Source organism: Antechinus flavipes, chromosome 1 (genome assembly GCF_016432865.1).
Source record: "Antechinus flavipes isolate AdamAnt ecotype Samford, QLD, Australia chromosome 1, AdamAnt_v2, whole genome shotgun sequence".
NCBI lineage: Eukaryota > Metazoa > Chordata > Mammalia > Dasyuromorphia > Dasyuridae > Antechinus > Antechinus flavipes.
The window spans coordinates 587,839,953-587,860,909 of NC_067398.1; positions in this window are offsets into that span (position 1 = coordinate 587,839,953).

The following is a 20,957-nucleotide window of genomic DNA, read 5'->3' on the forward strand; positions in this document are numbered from 1 at the left end:
CTCAGTTCCTTAAAAACTACTTGGATCAATGACACAACTTGTCAGGGCAACGATCCAGCACCTAGCTTCATGCAGGAAGTGGAAGCACTGTAATCCAGGAAATAAAATTCCAAACGCAAACTTTTTTTATTATAGCTTTTTATTTTCAAGATATATGCATGGGTAATTTTTCAGCATTAACAATTGTAAAACCTTTTGTTTCAATTTTTCCCCTCCTTCTTCCCACCCTCTCCCCCAGATGGCAGGTAGACCAATACATGTTAAATATGCTAAAGTATATGTTAAATACAATATATGTATACATTTTGCTGCACAAGAAGAACTGGACTTTGAAATAATGTACAGTTAACCTGAGAAGGAAATCAAAAATGCAAGTGGATGAAAATAGAGGGATTGGAAAGCTATGTAGTGGTTCACATTCAATTCCCAGAGTTCTTTTGCTGGGTGTAGCCGGTTCTCTTCATTATTGAACAAATGGAACTGATTTGGTTCATCTCATTGCTGAAGATGGCCACGTCCATCAGAATTGATCATCATATAGTATTGTTGTTGAAGTGTATAATGATCTCCTGGTCCTGCTCATCTTACTCAGCATCAGTTCATGTAAGTCTCTCCAGGCCTTTCTGAAATCATCCTGTTGGTCATTTCTTACCAAACAATAATATTCCATAATATTCATATACCACAATTTATTCAGCCATTCTCCAATTGATGGGCATGCACTCAGTTTCCATTTTCTAGCCACTACAAAGAGGGCTGCCACAAACATTCTTGTACATACAGGTCCCTTTCCCTTCTTTAAGATTTCTTTGGGATATAAGCCCAGTAGTAACACTACTGAATCAAAGGGTATGCACAGTTTGATAACTTTTTGAGCATAGTTCCAAATTGCTCTCCACAATGACTGGATGTATTCACAATTCCACCAACAATGTATCAGTGTCCCTGTTTTCCCACATCCCCTCCAACATTACGCATTATCTTTCCCTGTCATTCTAGCCAATCTGAGAGGTATGTAGTGATATCTCAGAGTTGTATTAATCTGATTAATAATGACTTGGAGCATCTTTTCATATGGCTAGAAATACAAACTCAAACTTTTTAAAGAAATAAAACCTGTGTTAAGTTTTTTTTTTCTTCCAGACTAAGATATGAAGCTATAAATGGTGTGGGAGGGGGCAAAGAGGGAGTGGAGGGAGAAAAAGGTATTTCAGAATATTTCAGAATAAGAAACATTAAATTCAAATACATATCTACATACAAGAAAAAGAGACCCAGTTGATTAACACAACTGGATAGAAAGAATACTGTTCCTAATATTTATTTCCAATGTTTCTTTTCTCTGAAAAGGTTAAGGAGAATTTTCAACTGTATCCATTTCTCTAAGAGATGCAATGTACAAAATAACAATATGTGGAAGAAAATCTTTCTCTTTATAAAAGTTATCAAAGTGTCAGGATGTTGAAACAAAGAAAAGCCAGCAAGCTGGACCAGAAGCCATATGGCTGCCTCTATATTCCATTAACTTGTTTCTCTTTTCTTCTCCCTACCCATCTCATTCACTCCTGGAATCTCACCAACTATTTAATAAACACATATTATATGTCCCTACTATGTGACAGGCATTGTGATAAGCATTGAAGATATAAAAATAAACAAACAACAACAACAACAACAATAAAAACCAATTCCCACTCTCAAAAAGTTCAGTTCCATCATACATAATATCCATATGCATCTATACATATGTCTATCCTAAATGTACAACTCAAAGTTAAGATTGAGTCTCCCAAGTTCCCATTCTCTACCCTTCATTTTTGCTACCTCCATCCCTGTACTTCTCAGTTCTATCTATAAAATGAAGAAATTAATCATATTAATTTTAATATAATAAATTATGTTATGTAATTATTTTACGTAAAATGAGCTAAAGACCTCATCACCCCTCATCTTTACTACTTCTACAACTACTACTACTAATTGGTTTCTCTACTTCATATGTCTCCCTACTCAATAGCCAAAGTGATAAGCTGGAATCAGAAAGACCTAGTTCAAATCCCTTCAATACTGATCATTTGTGTGATTCTAAGTAAGTCACTTAACATCCTTTATCTGTAATAAGGAGTGGGATTAGAACCAATGCCTTCTAAGACTGCTTCTAGCTAAGAATCTATGATCCTGTGACCATACCACAACCTGGCTTTAAAAAGCTCCAGTGGCTTCCTGTGGCCTCTAGAATAAAGTACAAATTCCTTTGTTTGGCATTTAAATCCCCTAATCACCTGACTTCAGCCTTCCTCTTGAGGTTTATTATGCATTATGCCCCTTCTAATAAACAGTCTAGCCAAATTGATTCATTTGCCATTTCTCATACATGACATGATATCTCCCGTCTCCAGGCTTTTACACAGGCTGAGTCACCCACCTGTAATACACATCCCCCTCACTTCCAACTTCCAGCATCCTAAGGAGCTCAATTCCAGTTCCAGCTCCCGAAGGAGACCTTTTCTGATTCTATAGGTGCTTGATTATGTATCCATTTTCATTTACTTACATGTGAATGTTTCTTCTAATGGAACACAAACTCCTTGAAGGGAGGGACTGTTGTTTCTGTCTTTATATTCTTAATACCCAGTGCAAGGCATGGCCCACAGTGGGATTGAATAAATACCCATTGACTGATTAACTGACAGAGAAGATAAGTGAACATACCACAGTTTCTGTTGTTACATTTCCACCACCAATATACATCACAATTTCATGTCCTTAAAGCATCTCATCTTTTTTTTTCATCCATAAGATAACTTTGACATCACTTTCTTATAACTAGGATAGTCCAAGAAAGCAGCCTTCTTCCACTAAAGTACCATTAGAGGTTATTTTTCTGAGTCATCAGAACTGACTCCTGATGCCATAAATATGGTAATTATTGCTCTGTGGAACCACTGAAATTGGATTCAGAAAGTTAATTGTACATCTTTCAGGCAAACTGAGCCATATTATCTACAGAAACCTTATCTCATTCTGGGGAATGCTATACCCCAATACCTCCCTGCAGATATGATTTTATTAACGGGTACGTGCTCTCCATTCTACAAGAGGAAACACAAACCTGCTGGTAAAATGGAGTAGGATGCTGCCTGCGCCCTCAGAATACAGAATGAAACCAAAGAGTAAAGGAGCTATCTGTAAACTCAACTTTCCCTTTAGAGTCATGTTCATTTGCCCAAGCTAAAGTGTTTCTTAGGCAGTCATTTACCAGTTATCTAACTCTATTATATTGTCATCTTATCACTGCTGGCTTCCATTTTACCTAAGAGTCTTCGTTCTTCCTAGCTTTCTTTTTCTTTTTTCCTTCCTTCCTTCCTTCTTCCTTCCTTCCTTCCTTCCTTCCTTCCTTTCTTTCTTTCTTTCTTTCTTTCTTCCTTTCTTTTGTCTTTATCTTTCTGTCTTTCTTTCCATCTACAATCTATCATCAACCTAATCATCAACAATGACATAAAATACATACCAATGAAAAACAATATATCCATATTAATAATATATATTATTATATAGCATTATCAGAGATATAATGTATATTACATAAAATTCACAATTCATTACATATGGCATATTATTTCTACTATATTATATATTGAATATATATATATTGCATGTAATATATCATGTGATATATACAGTATATTTAAAATTATATTAAATAATATACATTTTATATAATGTACACATGGCATGTTATATATGCATTCATATACAATGAAGACACATATATAAATTAATACATAGCTGTGTATATGTACTGTGTATGTTTTAGACATATAAATCTATATATATACATGTGTAAGCTCATTGCATAGACTTTGTTGTTGTTCAATCATTTTTGTGTCCTGCTCTCTGTGGCCCTATTTGGGAGGTTCTTGGCAAAGATACTGGAGTAGGTTGTCATTTCCTTCTCCAACTCATTTTATGATGAGAAAACCAAAGCAAGCAAGATCACACAATTAATAAGTGTCTGTTACCCATTTTTCTGACTCCTATTCACTGTGAATAGGAGTTTCTCCATATGCACAGTTTTACTACAATATTATCCTTGTGATTTTACAGCAGTGAAAAGTTTGAATTTCTTAAAAAACACTGACAGAGTGTCCTCACCTGCAGAACTGGCCAGATGCAGCAGCTGAGGACGATTATCCCCCTCCCCCAGGGCTATGAAGTTTCTTTATTTAAAGGCCCACAAAACAAAGTTTTTGTTTTTACTATAGTCCGGCCCTCCAACAGGCTGAGGGACAGTGAACTGGCCCCCTATTTAAAAAGTTTGAGGACCCCTGCATCTACACTGTAGGAATATATAGAAGATACTTCAACATATTGGACTAGCAATAAAGAACAGGACAATTTTACCCATTCTTTAAAAACAACTATTACTGCTACTTCTACAAAATCCATGAAACCCATAGTTCATCTTTAACAAACCAGAGCAGAAATCAAAAATTCTTCAAGAATGGATTAGATGACTTTTTGAAGATATGTTTTCCCAAGCTCTCTGTCCTTACATGCTACTGAATGAAATGCCTTTTTTTCCTGGGGAAAACAGATCCACATTCTTGATGCTTATGAGTTCAGTACTGAAGTAGTTTTTATTGCATTAGGAGCTCCTCTCAAGCATTACACAAACAAATCTAGCTCCTAGTCCAATGCTCAAATAGAATCCATTCCATGCTAAGGGAGGTTTCATATCTTTTATTAACACCCAAATGCAAATTCAAATAAGACTTTTAGGAGAAGTATACAGAACTGAGTCTATGGAATGAGGTTGTGTGTGTGTTTTTTTTTCCCCTTCCCTGTTGCTGTTATTAGGTGAAACAATTAAGATGAAAAATATGCAACTATGTAGCACAGTGGAAAGCTCTGGTTTGGGAATTAAGAAATCATGAGTTCAAATATGACCTTGCACGACTTTCAAGCCATGTGACTCTGAGCAAGTCATTTGACTTCTCTCTCTCTCAGTTTCCTTATCTGTAAAATGGGAGTAATAATAGTATTTACCTCCTACTGTTGTTAAGAGGATCCACTGAGATCATATTTGTAAAGTGCTTATCAAAATACTTAGCACATAATAGGTGCTTAATAATTTCTGCTTTAAAAAAAGCTCTTTTATGGGACAAAATTCCTAAATAAAATGTTCGTGGATAATCACAAAGAGAACAGACTTATCAAACTAGCAAATCATATAAAAGCCGCTAGGAAGTAGAGCCCTAGGTATGAAGTCAGGAAGACCTGCACTGTGTCTTCAATGTGACTTCAGACATTAGTTGTGTGCCCTAGGTAACTTATTTAACTCCTGTTTGCCTCAGTTCCCTCAAATATAACATGGGAATGATAATAATAATTACCTCCTAGAGTTTTTGTGAAGATCAAATGAGATTATTTGTTTGTTTGTTTTTTTAAGTGCTTAGCATGGCTTAAGTGCCATATAGCAGGTGCTATATAAATGATTATTTCTTTCTCTTCCCTCCAAGACTGGAAGTGATAGTTCACATTTGTATGACAGAATCAGGACCTAAGAGGATCTCAATAGTCTCAAAATTTCACTTAAAATCTAATAAGATTTTTTTTACAACTATAAAAGGAATGGATAAACAGCAATTTGTCTAAGGATTTTAGTGGATAGTAAGTTCAATATGAATAAAAGTTTTGATGTGAAAGACAAAAATACTGAGGTGATCTTAGGCAGCATTAAGAGAAAAGGAAGAGGAAGAGAACAAGTATTTATTAATTGCCTACTATATACAAGGCACTATGTTAAGTAAAGCTAAGATTTCTGTTTGGAAATTAGAATTTAACAGAGAGCTTGGATAATTTAACAGAGAGCTCAGATAATAAAAACTGTATGACATAAGGTAAGTGGTTAATTAGTAACAGCAGTGTGATACAGTGGTTAGAGAACTGGTCCTGGAGTTAAGAATACCTAAATTCAAATCTAGTCTTAAACAATAACTGTGTGATTGAGTAAGTCCTCCATTTCCTTAAATGTAAAATGGGGGAAGATAATAATAGCTTTACCCCCTAAGTTATTATGAGGATAAAATAAGTATTATATACATTATATACATCTTAGCTATTAAATAAGGCAATCATAAACCATCTGACAATGAAAGAGCATTTACTTAGCCAGTGCAGAGGAAAGACAGTAAGAACATAGCATTGATTCACTTGGGCATAGTTTCCCTGCCTCTGTAATGGTTAGAAAGTCATCCCTCTTCTGTATCCCACACATGCTGATTTTTTGTATGAGAGCCACCAAAAAGCAAATCCTTACTTCCCAGTACAAGTCCAGAAAATGGTTCCAATACCTTTTAAGGAAAAATTAGCCTTGATTACACAGCAGATTATGCTCCTATCTCTCTTTTTTAATACCAGTACTTCCCTTCTTTGGGGCTTCAGTTTTATCATCTATAAAATGAGAGGGTTTTAACTAGTTGATTTCCAAGGTTCACTTTCAACACTAAATCTCATGATCTTAGTTTCATAGAACTTTATTCATCACCTTAAATTTTGTGGAGACCCAGGAGAAACAAAGAATCAATGTCAGAAGGATTTTTCAAAGTTATCTACCCTGACCACTGAACCACAAAAGAAAATATCCTCTACAGCCTCTCTGGCAAAGTCTGGTTTTGATTTGAACACCCAAGCATGAAAGTGCTCACTACCTCATTCAGAAAATTATGAGATCATGGATTTAGAACACAAAGAGACCACCTTTTCATTATTTGAAGTTCTACTTATTAAGATTTTTTCATTTTTTTGAGCTTTTGAGAAGAAATCTTATACTGTAGGTCTTTCAGCTCTCTAGAGCAATAAAAAAGTTTTCCAATAATAGCATTTCCTTTCCAATAACAGCATTTCAATTCAAATACTTGAAATATCTAGGATTATTTCCCAAAGTCTCCTCTTCTCTAGCCTAAACATCCCAGTGCCATCAACTCTTCTTCATCTTAGGTTGTTTACAGACCCTTGGCTCTCCTGGTCACCCTTTACTGAATGCACTTCAGATGTTCAACACTCTTAAAATGTGATGCATAGAACTGAAAAGGATACCCCAGATATCATATTGTTAAGTCATACTTAATTTATAGGCAACTAAAATCCCATAGTCTTCTTCACACAAAGTGCTGTCAAGCTACCTTTCTCTTCAACTTTAGCAGTTATTTAACAGTTCTTACTTGAAATTCAGTGCAGATGATCCTCATTCTATTTTATACTGTCATCTTTGGTCCAATATTTCAGTCTTTTATGAGCTTTTGAATCCTGATTCTCTCATTCAAAGAATGAACTATACCTCGTGCCATACACATATCTGATAAGCATACATCTCATTGTTGAAGAGAGCCACGTCCATCAGAATTGATCATCGTATAGTCTTCTTGTTTCCATGTATAATTATCTCCTGTTCTTCTCATTTCACTTAGCATCAGTCCACTTAAATCTCTTCAGGCCTCTCTGAAATCACCCTGTTGGTCATTTCTTACAGAACAATAATATTCCATAATATTCATATACCATAATTTATTCAGCCATTCTCCAACTGATGGGCATCCACTCAGTTTCCAGTTTTTAGCCACTACAAAAAGGGTTGCCACAAACATTTTGATAAGCATACTTCCTCCCTATTTTCATTCATGTCATAAAAAAGTTACATGTGTCAGGGCTAAAAACAAATCCCTGTAACAAAATACTAGAAACTTCCATCCAAGCTGATATTGATGGAGTGACAGGAAGCCTTTTTAAAGAATGGATCTTCAATCTGGGGGACAGCTAGGTGTGTACACCTAGATAGAGTACAGGCCTGGAGTCTGGAAGATGCATCTTCCTGTGTTCAGACTTGGCCTAAGACACTTACTAGATGTGTGACCCTGGGCAAATCACTTACCTCTGTCTGCCCAAGTTTACTCATCTGTAAAATGAATTACAAAAGAAAATGGCAAACCACTCCAGTATCTTTGCCTAAAAAACCCCAAATGGAGATATTAGAATTGGACACAACTAAAAAAGTAACTGAACAAAATTCAATCTGTGTTAGCCGCAAATCTACATTTCTTTATCTCATATATAGAATGATAGATACTGTCAATATATTTGATAAAATCTAGATATATTTTGACTATAGCATTATATTGATCTACATATGTAAAGCTGATATACAAAATAAAGAAACTAGATTATTCCAGCTGGTCTTCTTCTTAGGGAACCTATACTAGATTCTGGTATTATCACTTTTTTAAGTGTCCCAAATTCCTCAGTTTTATAATCCATTCCAAAATGTTGCACAGTGGATAGAGCATAGGCTTGGAGATGAGGAGATTTAAGTTCACATACATCTTCAGACACTTACTAGCTGTGACTCTAGGCAAGTAGCTTAACCCCTATTTGTCTCAGTTTTTCATCTGTAAAATGAAGACACTTAAGAAGGAAATGGCAAGCCACTACATACAGATTTTTGCTAAGAAGGGTCAAATACAATTGAAAGACTGAACAACATGTGCCCTGAACTATGCTAAGTGCTTTAAAAATATTATGTCATTTGTTCATAACAAAAACCCCAGAAGGCAGAAGCCATTATTATTCCCCTATGACAGTTGGGGAAACTGAGTCAAGCAGAGATTTTTTTTTTAAGTGATTTGGCCAGGATCACAAAGCTAATAAGTAGTGATCTGAATTTGGATCTTCCTGACTTCAGCCCCACAGTTTCTATTACTAAGCTGCATATACAGAAATAGTTTACCTCCTCAGCAAAAATTTAGCCTGAATCTCCTTACTTATAGGGTAGGGGTGTGGTGTGTGTGTGTGTGTATGTGTGTGTGTGTGTGTGTGTGTGTGCATACTCTAGTTCTATAGCATGAGAATGAAGATATATGGAAGAGGCCACAAAAAAATTGCATAACACTAAAAAGTATGGTCTTCATCAAACCATTTCCCCATTCTCTCACATTTGTTTCTGGACTTCTATCAATACAATAGTATAGTTTTCCTGCAAAAATCTTATTAAAAATGAAAAGGCAGTCCATCTTTGTTCTGATCTAAAAACTGATAAAGATACAAGTTTTCTAATTACACTCTAAAAAAAATCAGAAACCAATCAATTGAAAAGCTTTTGAATCCTCTATGTAGACCAATAGGATTCACCCTTTTGTAAGGTTCTCTTGAACCACCTTGACTATTGTCCTCTGGCTTCCCCCTTTGGTGGGCTCAGGAGTTTGCTGCCTATCAGAACCCAAAAACCAGCCAAAATCTGTATAATTTCATTCCTTTCTACTTTTAGCAGCTTTTCTCATTTTCTCGGATGTTGACAATGGAAAATAAAGGCATGTCAGTTGCCAGGTGCAAAAAGAGAAGATTCCTTCAGTCAAAGGTTGTCACTGTAAATTTACAGTGGACTGTTTTAATTTAGCAACATCAGTACCACCATATACTGCATCTTGTTTTAAAAAATGCAGAAATTTTTATATAACATTATAAAATCTATGTAACTATATTTTTGATAGCATTTTATTTTTTCCAATTACATTTTAAGACAATTTTTCTAAATTCATTTTTTGAAAAATTTTGAATTTCAAATTTTTCTCTTCCCCCCTCCCTAGGATGGTGAACAATCTGATATATGTTATACATATACAATCATATTTTCACATTAGTTATGTTGCAAAAGAAGAAATAAAACAAAGGGGGTAAAATCATACATACACAAAAAAAGTGAGAATGGTATGCTTCAATCCTCATTCAGACTCCATCAGTTTTTTTCTCTAGATGTGGATGGCGTATTCCTCTTGAATCTTTTGGGATTGTCTTGGATCTGGATCATGGCTGAGAAGAGCTAAGTCAATCATAGCTAATCACACAATGTCCAACTTTATTTTGTTAATGACTAGAGGCAAATCTTCGGGTTTGCTCCTTTCTCCTCTTTTCTTCACACTAATTTTCTATTACTTTGAACAAGAGATCTTTCCTAATTTTCCACATTTGTTGATGTCTCACCCAAAATTTTTTTTGGCTTATCTATGTATATTTGCTATCCACATCAGCAAAAGAAGAAAGTAGTCATTTGATTTTCTGTCTTTGTATCCCCAATGCCTAGCACAAGATCTGGCATATACTTCATGAATTTGCTTGTTGAATTTAATTGAATTCAACTGACCTGGATTCCAATCACACTTCTGCCTAGAACTATGTATGACTGTAGACAACTTTCTAAATCTCACTTTACTAATCTGAAAAATGAACTTTTTGGTTCTAAATCTAGGATCCTATGGCCTGTGAATTTCCTAAAAGGGATTCACATTCACTCTGCTGAGAAACAGAAACATCTGAACCTCGAGTGATTAAGAAACAAACTCTTGCAGCCATATGGCTAATGAAATCTGGAAGAAACAGCAATGACCCGCTACAGCTGGAATGCACACATGGGTGTCAATGTCCCAATAGTCCTTGCTTCCCTTGCCCTGAAGGCCATTTTTGGCTTGGAATCTGCTCTTTCCCCAGATGACTGACTATTATGAACTGATAAGAGTAGATTCCTACTGAAGACACAGCTATCTCCCACTCCCTCCAGCCCCGACCTGTGCTTCCTTAATAACCATTTTGCTCACAGTCTTCAAGTGTATAATACAGATCTAAAAATAGCCCACTTCCCTGGAATTTCGAGGGTCACAACTGAAAACTTCCCAGGCTTCATTCCAGCATTGCTAAAAATGCAGAAAAGCCGTTTGCTCCAACAGAGGGATAGGGATAGTGAGACTGAAGGTATTGGATCTAATTTTCCATTTACTCAAGGCTATTCTAAGGTGAGATTTTGGAAATTCTAAAGAGAATCTTACAAATAGGCACATTGGCTACATAAAGCATGTCACTACTTTGGCTGATAGACCAGTGTGCCTATTTGTAAGAGTAACTTGTCAAGATCTCAGATTTTCATATAACAATTTACCAACCTACACATCAATAATGTTTAAACAAGCTCCCTTCCCGTCTGGGGAACTTAATGATTCTCCTTGTTTCAATACCTTAAGGATGCATTACTTTATACTGGTAAATTCTTCCACCAATATAGACAACCTGCTACATCTTAGCAAATGGTCTTCATTTGCTAGGAAAATGATCACTTGATGGCTAATCTTCATGAAGCAAGCAAGCACTACAACTAAATGTTAACTTTACAAAAACATATACACACATTCACACACATATACATATATGTATATATACACACATATACATGCATACACACACGAGTATGGGATATGTCCAGATATATCCTCATATTTTTCCCCACTCCAAAAAAGTATTTTGCCTGTTTACAAACTCAAGCCAAGTTATAAGAATTTAATAAGTGGCTACTCTGGGCTAGGAACTATGTTAAGGCCTCAAAAACTAAAAGAGGTTAAAAAAAAAAAAAAAACAGCCCCTCCTGTCAAAGTTTCAGTTTAATGGTGGAGATAACTTGCAAACAATTGTATACAAACAAGATATAAACAGATAAATTGGAGATAATCCAAGATAATCTACAAGATAAATTGAAGGAAGAAGTGGGAAGACACTAGCATTAATGAGATCAGGAAAGGCTTCTTGTAGAAAGTAAGATTTAGAGGGGCCTTGAAGAAAGAAAGGAGATGAAGATGCAAAAAATTCCAAGCATGAGGAACAGTCAGGGAAAATCCCTGGAGTTAGGAGATGGAATATCTTATTTGAGAAACAGCAAGGAAAACCACTGTGACTAGATTGAAAAGTATTTAAAAGAAAGTCAGATATAAGAAGACTGGAAAGGGAGAGAAGGGCCATAGATGACTTTAAAACATTTAAAAGTAAAATTCAGATGTGAATTTTTAAAATTTATTTCAAATTCCTTGGTGTGTTTGAGAATAAAAATAGCATCTTTCATGAATGAGTATTCAATCTTCACTGGCCTTAAAAAATAAAATAAAGTTCCCTGGGTATACATTCTAAAGAAATGTTTCTCAAGTCTACGGTGGAAAAAAGTTGCTTCTTCCATACCTAGTTGCCAAAACACTGGAAAAGGGTTCAACCCAAAACACAGTAGCCAGGCAAGAAAAGGCAAGCGTAGCTCAAATGCCCCTCTTTTGTATTTTCTTTCTTCATGCTTACCATCCGCGCTCTACTTTCTCTATCCTTACCTTGGCAACCAAATGACTTCTGTTTTTAGTCTCACATAGTCTTTGTAGCTGCATTCCCATCCATTTGGGTTATTTAGTTTGCAAATCTGGCCTGGTGACATATGCCCAATGTTTTACTACTCTCCTTGCCCTTGGCTTTGGCTTTAGTGTCCTTGATTCTAGAGAGCTCATTTCCTTTTATAAATCTGATTAACATTGTCCAAAACCCTTTTTGACATTATAATGATCTTCCTGAGAATTCCTATCTCAACAGTTATATATCCTCATTTAATAGACCCTTTATTTCTTACTTCTCTCTGATTCTCTTCTTAGTGTATTCTTAACCTTTTTTATTCTCTCTCTCTCTCTCTCTCTCTCTCTCTCTCTCTCTCTCTCTCTCTCTCTCTCTCTCTCTTTTCTCTGTATGTGTGTGTGTTTCCATATATATTTTTTCTGTCTCTTCTGTCTCTGTCTCTCTCTTTTTGTTTCTCTCTCTTTCTACCTGTTCATCTCTTTCTATTTCTCTGTGCCTGCATGTCTCTCTCTCTCTCTGTTTCTGTATGTCTATCTGTTTCTGTGTCTATTCATCTCTATCTCTTTGTCGTTCTGTCTGTCTGTCTCTGTCTTGACTCTCTCTGTCTACATCTCTGTCTCTCTGTCTCTCTGTTTCTGTCTTGACTCTGTCTACATCTCTGTCTCTCTGTCTCTCTCTCTGTCTCTGTCTTGACTCTGTCTACCTCTCTCTCTCTCTCTCTCTCTCTCTCTCTCTCTCTCTCTTCTCTCTCTCTCTCTCTCTCCTTGAATTCTCCCAAAATCAGGTTGAGTGATTTTACCTATAGTAAAGAAGAAAATGAAGAAAAGAAAAAAAGAATTTTATATCAAAAAAAATGGGAGAGAGAAAGCAAGAGAATAGTAAGCAGATGGAATGACAACTTTTAAAAAAAAAAAAAAGACCAATTCTTTATCTCTGTTCATTTCTCAAATTTCTCATTTTCCCATTATTTTAGATCCATGGTTCTTTAAAACAAGGATTCCCTCTTCTGAGTTGTGGAATCTGACAATAATCTTCTTTTGCCCTGGTTTTTATCATTAAGCTTTTGGCTAAGTTAAGGACTCTCTCAAAATGACACTCTTCTGACCTCCTTCCAAATGGGAAGAAGTTTGGGCATGAGCCAGAATAATATCAACTACTCCTTCAAGGAAAACTGCTTTTCACTTCAAAGATGGTTTCAAACATCTAATTTTGACCATATTTCAGTTACTTATCCTTATAGAAGTATGACCAAGATACTGAGAAAGAAGCTTCCAGATGATTCACATGGCACATTAAATGTATATGACAGTAACACCATGCATGTATCAAATTGGGACTATATGAAAATATAAAATAGCAAAAATATAATACTATTAAGAGACAGTACCTTCTCATTTTAACATCTTGGGGTTCTTTCCTCAGCTATACCCTTGGATTTTTTCTTTTTATTTTAATTACATTGTTTTGTAAGATCAAATGATTTGAAACAGTTTGAAATTATGCAAGAAGTATTTAATCGAGTTATGCTTGTTGACGTGAAAATGTTTGCTAATGTGCAAGCAGAAAAGGTACTAAATTGTTCATAATCCTTGACCCTGAAATCCTATTCATAGGATGAATCTCACCCAAGGAGGTGACTGATGGCAAGAAAGGACACATATGTACAAAACTAAACAGAGAAACATTATCTGCAACAGTAAAAAGCTAGACACAAACTATGTGTCCAACAATTGCAGGATAGATGAACATAGGAATTCAGTTCTGGCTTTATGCCAAATGATTAATGTGAAGAATCCAGACAGATATGGGAAAACATATAGGAAATAAGGAAAACAGACCAAAAAAATATTGCCACAAATAACTGTAACAGTGAAAATCCAGACACCACTAAAAGACAACAAAATCCAAATTAAATACGATAGATGATTCTGGTACTGAATTTCTGAAGTCAAAGTACGTATCTTTCTGCTAACAAACAATAAACTATAAAAGGGGAAAGAGGCATGCACTACAGATTGTAATTACTCTATTAGATGATTTTGCTTAACTTCTCAGGAAACATTTTAGGGGCAATGGAAAGAGCTTATTTGCCTGGGGTATATCTGCTATGGAAACAAAATATATCCATATAAAAGAAGTTTAAATTGTATCATCAATATTCTGCTGAGGGAATACTGGCTAAGCTTCATTCCACTGTTTTTATTATTCCTAAATAAAGCCATGATAGTAAGGTGCAGCTGCAGCAGAAGGGATAGTCAAAACTTCCTGAGGGATGTGCTCAACAGCTTCCTTGTTCAGTTAGACATTTGTTCAAGGCTATGCATCTACAACAAAACAAAACTGCCAGGTTGGGTGGCCCAGAATCAAAGTTAATTGCTATGCTGCCTGAAACCTCTGGGGGAGGGGGAATTATTCTCAATAACCTGACTGATAGAGGTCCTTTGCATATACAAAAGAAGGAGCCCAAATAGGGCTTGTATGCATGTCAGGCACATGTATACAAGGAAAATAACACAGAATCTGGTCTTAGTAGCTTCTCCCTCAGCTAAGTAGTTCCATAATATTGTCCAAGGACTTGTATAAATAGTATTGGTCAGTTGTCTTAATTACTAGAAAATTGATGTTCTATGGTCCTGTCTAAACCACAAGTAAGCAGCTAAGTATCACAGTGAATACAGTGTTGGACCTGGAGACAAGAAATCTTCCTGAATGCAAATCTAGCCTCAGACACTAGTTGTGTGACTATGGGCAAGTCATATAATCCTGTTTGTCTCAATTTCTGAAAATGATTTGGAGAAGAAAATGGCAAACCACTCCAGTCAGTATCTTTTTCCAAGAAAATTCCAAATGGCATTACAAAGAATCAAACATGTCTGAAAGAACTGAATAACAACAACAAAATGAATTATTTGGGTTGTTCTACAGAATGGTGGTGGTTTTAAAGTAACCAAGAGTAGGCTATTAACAGAAAATGCTACATTTGGAATCAAAAAGCCTGCCGGTCTATATATTAATGAAGGGCAGCTCGGTGACACAGTGGATAGAGCCAAGTCTGGAGTCAAAAAAAAAACCCTGAATTCAAATACAGCCTCAGACATTCACACTGGGGAAGTCACTCAGTCCCGTTTGTCTCAGTTTTCTCACATGTTAAATAAGCTAGAGAAAGAAACAGCAAACCACTCCCACATCTTTGCCAAGAAAACCCCAAATGGGGTCACAAAGAGTGATATATGACTAAGGACAAAGATGCCAAATATTATAGCAGTCATTTTTTACTGGCAAATAAAGCTAGAAACAAACTGGGTACCTATCATTTGAGAGATGAGTGAACAAACTCAGTTTTCTCATCTGTTAAATGGAGTGGAGAAGGAAATAGCAAACTATTCCAATATCTCTGCCAAGAAAATCCCAAATGGGGTCATAAAGAAAAGGGCATGATTGAGAGAAACAAAAATCATAAAATATTTATTAAAATACAATGATGATCCTAAATCCAACTACTTGCCACTGCTTAGCTATGAGCTCTTGGACCAAATCTCTGATTCTTAATTTTTCAGTCTATAAAATGGGAATGATAATATTTAAACTACCTTCCTACTTCATAAGGTTACTCTGAAGATCATATGAAATAATGTAGTTTAAATGCTGAATATATTTCAAAGCTTTACCAGTAGTAATCACACTTCTAGCCATTCCTTCTTGTGATTGAATTTGTAAAATGGTCAGTTGATCAAATAAAGGAAGGAGGGGAGAAGACAGTGATATGGAATAGTTGTCTAATCAGTATTTTAATGCAACTACTATTAAAAAGATTCAGTTAAGATGCCAAGATAGGGTACAGAGGCAGACCAAGAGAGGAAGGCAGTGTAGAGCAGGGTAGGGCAAGGCAGAGCAGGGCAAAGAAATTTTTTAAAGAAAAGAAAAAAGAAAGATTAAGAAGGAAAAAAAGGGAACAAACATTTATTAAGTGCCTACCATGTGGCAGGTACTGTACTAAGTGGTTTACAAATATCTCAAAGACTGAAAAAGGGAAATCAAATATCACGGGGCCTCAAAGGATCTTTGGACTAACAAGACATTAGAAAGGCCCAATCAAAACCAAATAAAGTTAGGGTAAAAAGGAGGAAAATTTGCAAGATCCCTCAAAGTCTGGCAAACTAGCAAAATATCAGCTAACAGCTAGGTTTGTCCTTTTTGGTTTGTACCATATCTGGCCTTAAAGAAAATGCTTCCAATTAAGAGACTGACTTGCTAGGCATAGGAACATTGGATCATAGAACTTGGAGCTGAGAGATCTTAGGGCTCATAATATCATAGATTCATAACTAAAAAGATCTCAAAGGTTATCTAGTTTCACTCCTTCATTCTACAATGAAAAACCAGATAGTGGCAGAGGCAGGATCACCTGGTGCAACCCTCTTGTTTTATGGAGGAAGCCCAGAGCATCCAGGCTCTCATCCGTTCTTCTTCTACCTCCACAGTATTTGCGGTATTAGCTCAAAAGAAGTGTGAGATGCACCAGTTTAAAGTTATCTCCACTCCAAACATTCATAAGGACTATTTGTGCCCAACTTGTAGTTGGGCTTTCCAAGCCTTCCAAGCTCATATTGGTCAACCAGCCATAATCTGACACTGTATCTTGACCTTTACATAGTGATGTCAATTTGGTCTTCTTCCAGTAGAAATGACAACAACCATTTGTCTCTTTGCTATTGGAAAAACAAAGGTACAGTTGAGTATGTGTCTCTCTTACTGTCACCCAGGTGGTCAGCAGCCAAGAACACTTCTTTTACTGCATTAACCTTCCACTGTCCTAACACTTTCTTTATGAAATAGCATTTAAGTCCACCATTAAGTGGACTGCATAGAAGTCATCTATTTACCCCATAAACCTCTTCTTTACATGTTGTTTCCCCCATTAGTGTGAAAGTTCCTTGAAAGTAGGGACTATTTTTGCTTTAGTTTGTGTCCCCAGTACTTAGTGAAATGCTGGCACAATAAGTGCAATAAGTGTTAATTAACTTGACCAGAAAGATAATCCCATTACCACCTACCAACACCATTCCAAAAAAAGAAGCAAAAAAAATTACTTTGCCCACTCATAAATATGATTTTCACTAAAGGAGATTTTTTTTTAATGACAACTTGATGAAAGCTCTTTAAAAGGTTAGGATAACAATAATAAGTCACTAACTATAGTAACAACTGGAGCTGTTTTAATAGTCCTTTTTCTCCCACACCTCCCACTCCTAACCATTTGACAGCTTTAAGAGAATATTATTTGTAATGTGTAATTAAGATATTGTACAATTTCCACTTCACACATCTGAACACACAAAAGCAATCTGACAACATTGAATAAAAGCTCACCATGACATCAGGAGTTAAACTGTATCTCAGGAGGTGAGAAACCAGGGCACAAAGGTAGTAGTCAATTTCCTCACATTCCAGGAAACTTTGAGACCAGAAAATCATGTCAAGGCTTCTTTTCCCCTATTGTCAAATCTCTACCTTGTCAATTAAGGGGGAGGAATATTTGAAAAACCCAGGTCCACTATACTACTATAGATTTTCAAAGTTTGTGGTTTTTTCTTAAATAAAAATAGAGCCGATCTGTCATCCACATTTTTAAGCAAAACAAAACCAAAAAACCCTATCAGGGAAACTATTCATCTCTTTTCCAAATTCTACCTATGAAGGACATATACAATATTCTGCTACTAATTTAGGATTTCCACTCTTCCATCCTGTGCCAAGCAAATACTTTTATTTAAACCACTTTGGGGTGACCTTTCTAGTCTAAATATTGGGTTCATCTTGATGGCTTCCTATAAGCACTTCACTTCAAAAATGACCTACAGGATTATCCAGAAACAATACACTCCCTTACACAGTGTTCTTTCAGACAGCCCAGCTCAGCAGGAAGGAGAGCCAAATATTTCACTGTTGACTTGAAGAATTGGCTCTTGCCTATATTATTGTTCCATTTCTGTCAGGGCTGGTCATGAAACTTCAGGGGACCTCCACCAAAACTGCTTTCAAGGGCTTGTTCTGTGCCAGGCAGGAAAAGGGATCTAGCAGGTGTTTCCCACCAGGAAAAAAGGAAAGCCTTTGGGAAGTTTCACTTCATCAGTAGACTAGATCACAAACAAGTGTATATTGTCTCTTCCTCTCTGGAGTTCATTAAAACTCAGAAAGATCTAACATAAAGGGCTTGAGAGTCAAAGGAAAACTATAGATGGAAGTTACATTGGGGTTGTTGTTTTTAAACCACTGCTTAGTGGTTCTGTTCAGAATATATTACAAAGACTTGTGATCCATTACGATCTCCCAAGTAGGGAATTTTCTTAATGTCTGACAACCTCTAGGACAGGGATTTTTTTAACCTGAAGTCCATGAACTTTAAATATATATATGTATGTATGTATTTTGATAGTACTTGTTTCCTTTGTAATTGTAGGCATTTTATTTTATGCATTTAAAAATATATTGAGAAGGTCCCTAGGTTTTCCTAGGCTGCCAAGGGGTCTGTGACACATACAAAAAAATTAAGAATCCCTGACCTAGAGATTTCTCTTCACTGGAAAGTGAACAAGACCGAGAATGGATTCCCAGGAAAGGATCATGCCAAAAACTACAATTAATTAGTCAGCAAGCATTCAGAAATACAAAGAAAGGCAAAAGCAGTTTTCTGTTGATTATTTCCCAAGGAATAAACATAACCTATATATAGCTTTTTTGTACATAGCTACTGCATGTTATCTCCCCCACTAAAATGTGAGCTCCTTGAGGTCACAGACTATCTTTTCTTTGAATAAATAGCACTTAGCACAAAAACTGGCACAGAGTAGGGGGCTCAATAAATGGTTGTTGACTGAATGAACACAGAGAAACATGGGAAGATTTACATGAATCAATATAGGAAGAAGTAAACAGAACAAAGAAAACAATATGCATTACTTTGTTGTTCAATTATGCCTGACTCTATGTAGTCACATTTGGAGTTTTCTTGCCACTGGAGTGGTTTGTCATTTCCTTTTGCAGCTCATTTTGCAGATGAGGAAACTGAGGCAGAGTGAAGTCATTTGTCCAGAGTCACACATCTAATAAATGTCTGAGGTCAGATTTTGAACTCAGAAAGAGTTTTCCTGACTCCAGGCTCTATGCTCTATCCTTGCCATCTAGCTACACCATATATGATTACTTCTAATGTAATTGGAAAGAACAATAGCAATAAAGGAATCTAAAAGTTGTAAAATAATAATGATCCAGCTTGGTTCTAAAGAAAAGATATGAGGAAGTATTTTCCTCCCTTCTTTGCAGAATTAGAAGACTATGGGTGTGGAACACACCATATTTAATATCACCTTTGGATATTGTATTGGCTAATATTATTGACTTGTTGTCTTACACATACACACACACACACACACACACATACTTTTTTATGTTTTTTCATAAGGAATGGCTCTCTGGAAAAAGGAAACAAGAGTATTGTATTGAGAAATGTAAGTGATTTAAAAAGCAAAAGGTAGCAATACAAAAATTAACCTAAATTTTATCCTTATATTTCCTCCCTGTGTGGCTTTGAGCAAATCACTTATCTACTCAGGTATAATTTCTATGTAAAATTGAGTCTATAAAACATAATTTAATTCACTGGGTTGCCATAAGTAAAAATGCTTTTTAACTTCTAAAGTACTATACAGAGTTCTCACTTTATATAAATAAGCATCACACAAATTCATAAAGAATTCTAAAAAAAAATCCTCACTCCAAAAAAAAAAAAAAAAAAAAAAAAGAAACATTGGCTTTATAGTACTGTGTTCTCTGTTTCTACAACTGCCCCATAATTCATACTACATAGCCTCCCAGTACCCCCAATAAAAAAATCAAAAACAAAACAAAACCCCCCAAAATATCCCTCAAAGTAAAAAGTAAAAGAACTGATTTGCAGACTTGCAGAGAGTCTACCACAAGAACAGCAGAATCGGAAGCTTGTCTTGACACATCCTACTAGACCGGAAAACTTTGCCTCATCCTACTTATCCATCCTCCCACATTTCCCCCCATCCTCCATTCCAGCACCTCCCCCCACCCCATCACCTTCATTTAGTCTGTGTGTCTTTCATACCAAATGTCTGCCCCAACCCACTGCTAGCTGCCCCTCCTCTTCAACCCCTACATGTTTACTTTCTTCTATGTTCTTCCTCTTGGTTCCGGTCAAGTCCTCAAGTGACAGGCCCAGACTATTATTCCTCCTTCTGCTCTTGTTTCTCTGTCCCTGACCTTCTCATGTCCTTTCCTTTCCCACATCCCAGGGCAAATTCTCATTAAGTAAATGAGGTCTGTGGAATGGTCTGCTTAGTGAGAACTGTCTGTATGTGAGGCTTCCCACTCACACGATATGCAAGATAGAGATTTGAACATTTTTACAGATCTCCTCAATGTCTCAAACTTCTCCAAAAGATGAGTGATGTGCCAAAGATAAAGAAACTTTAGCTGTCTCCATGATACAGGGTTGCTGAAAACCTGAAATAAAGCAAACAAACCAACCCATGAACTATCTCATACACTGATCTCACTCAGCATTCTTCTGCCACATCCCCAAGCTACCAACAGCCATCAAGGTTGTATTAGCTTATCTGCATCAAATCCACACAAAAGCACACATCTGGTTTCCTTTTCTTTTTTCTAGTACCATGGAGATCCAAGTGCCAGGCTGTGGAAGTCAGCTTGAGTCAGGACCAATAATA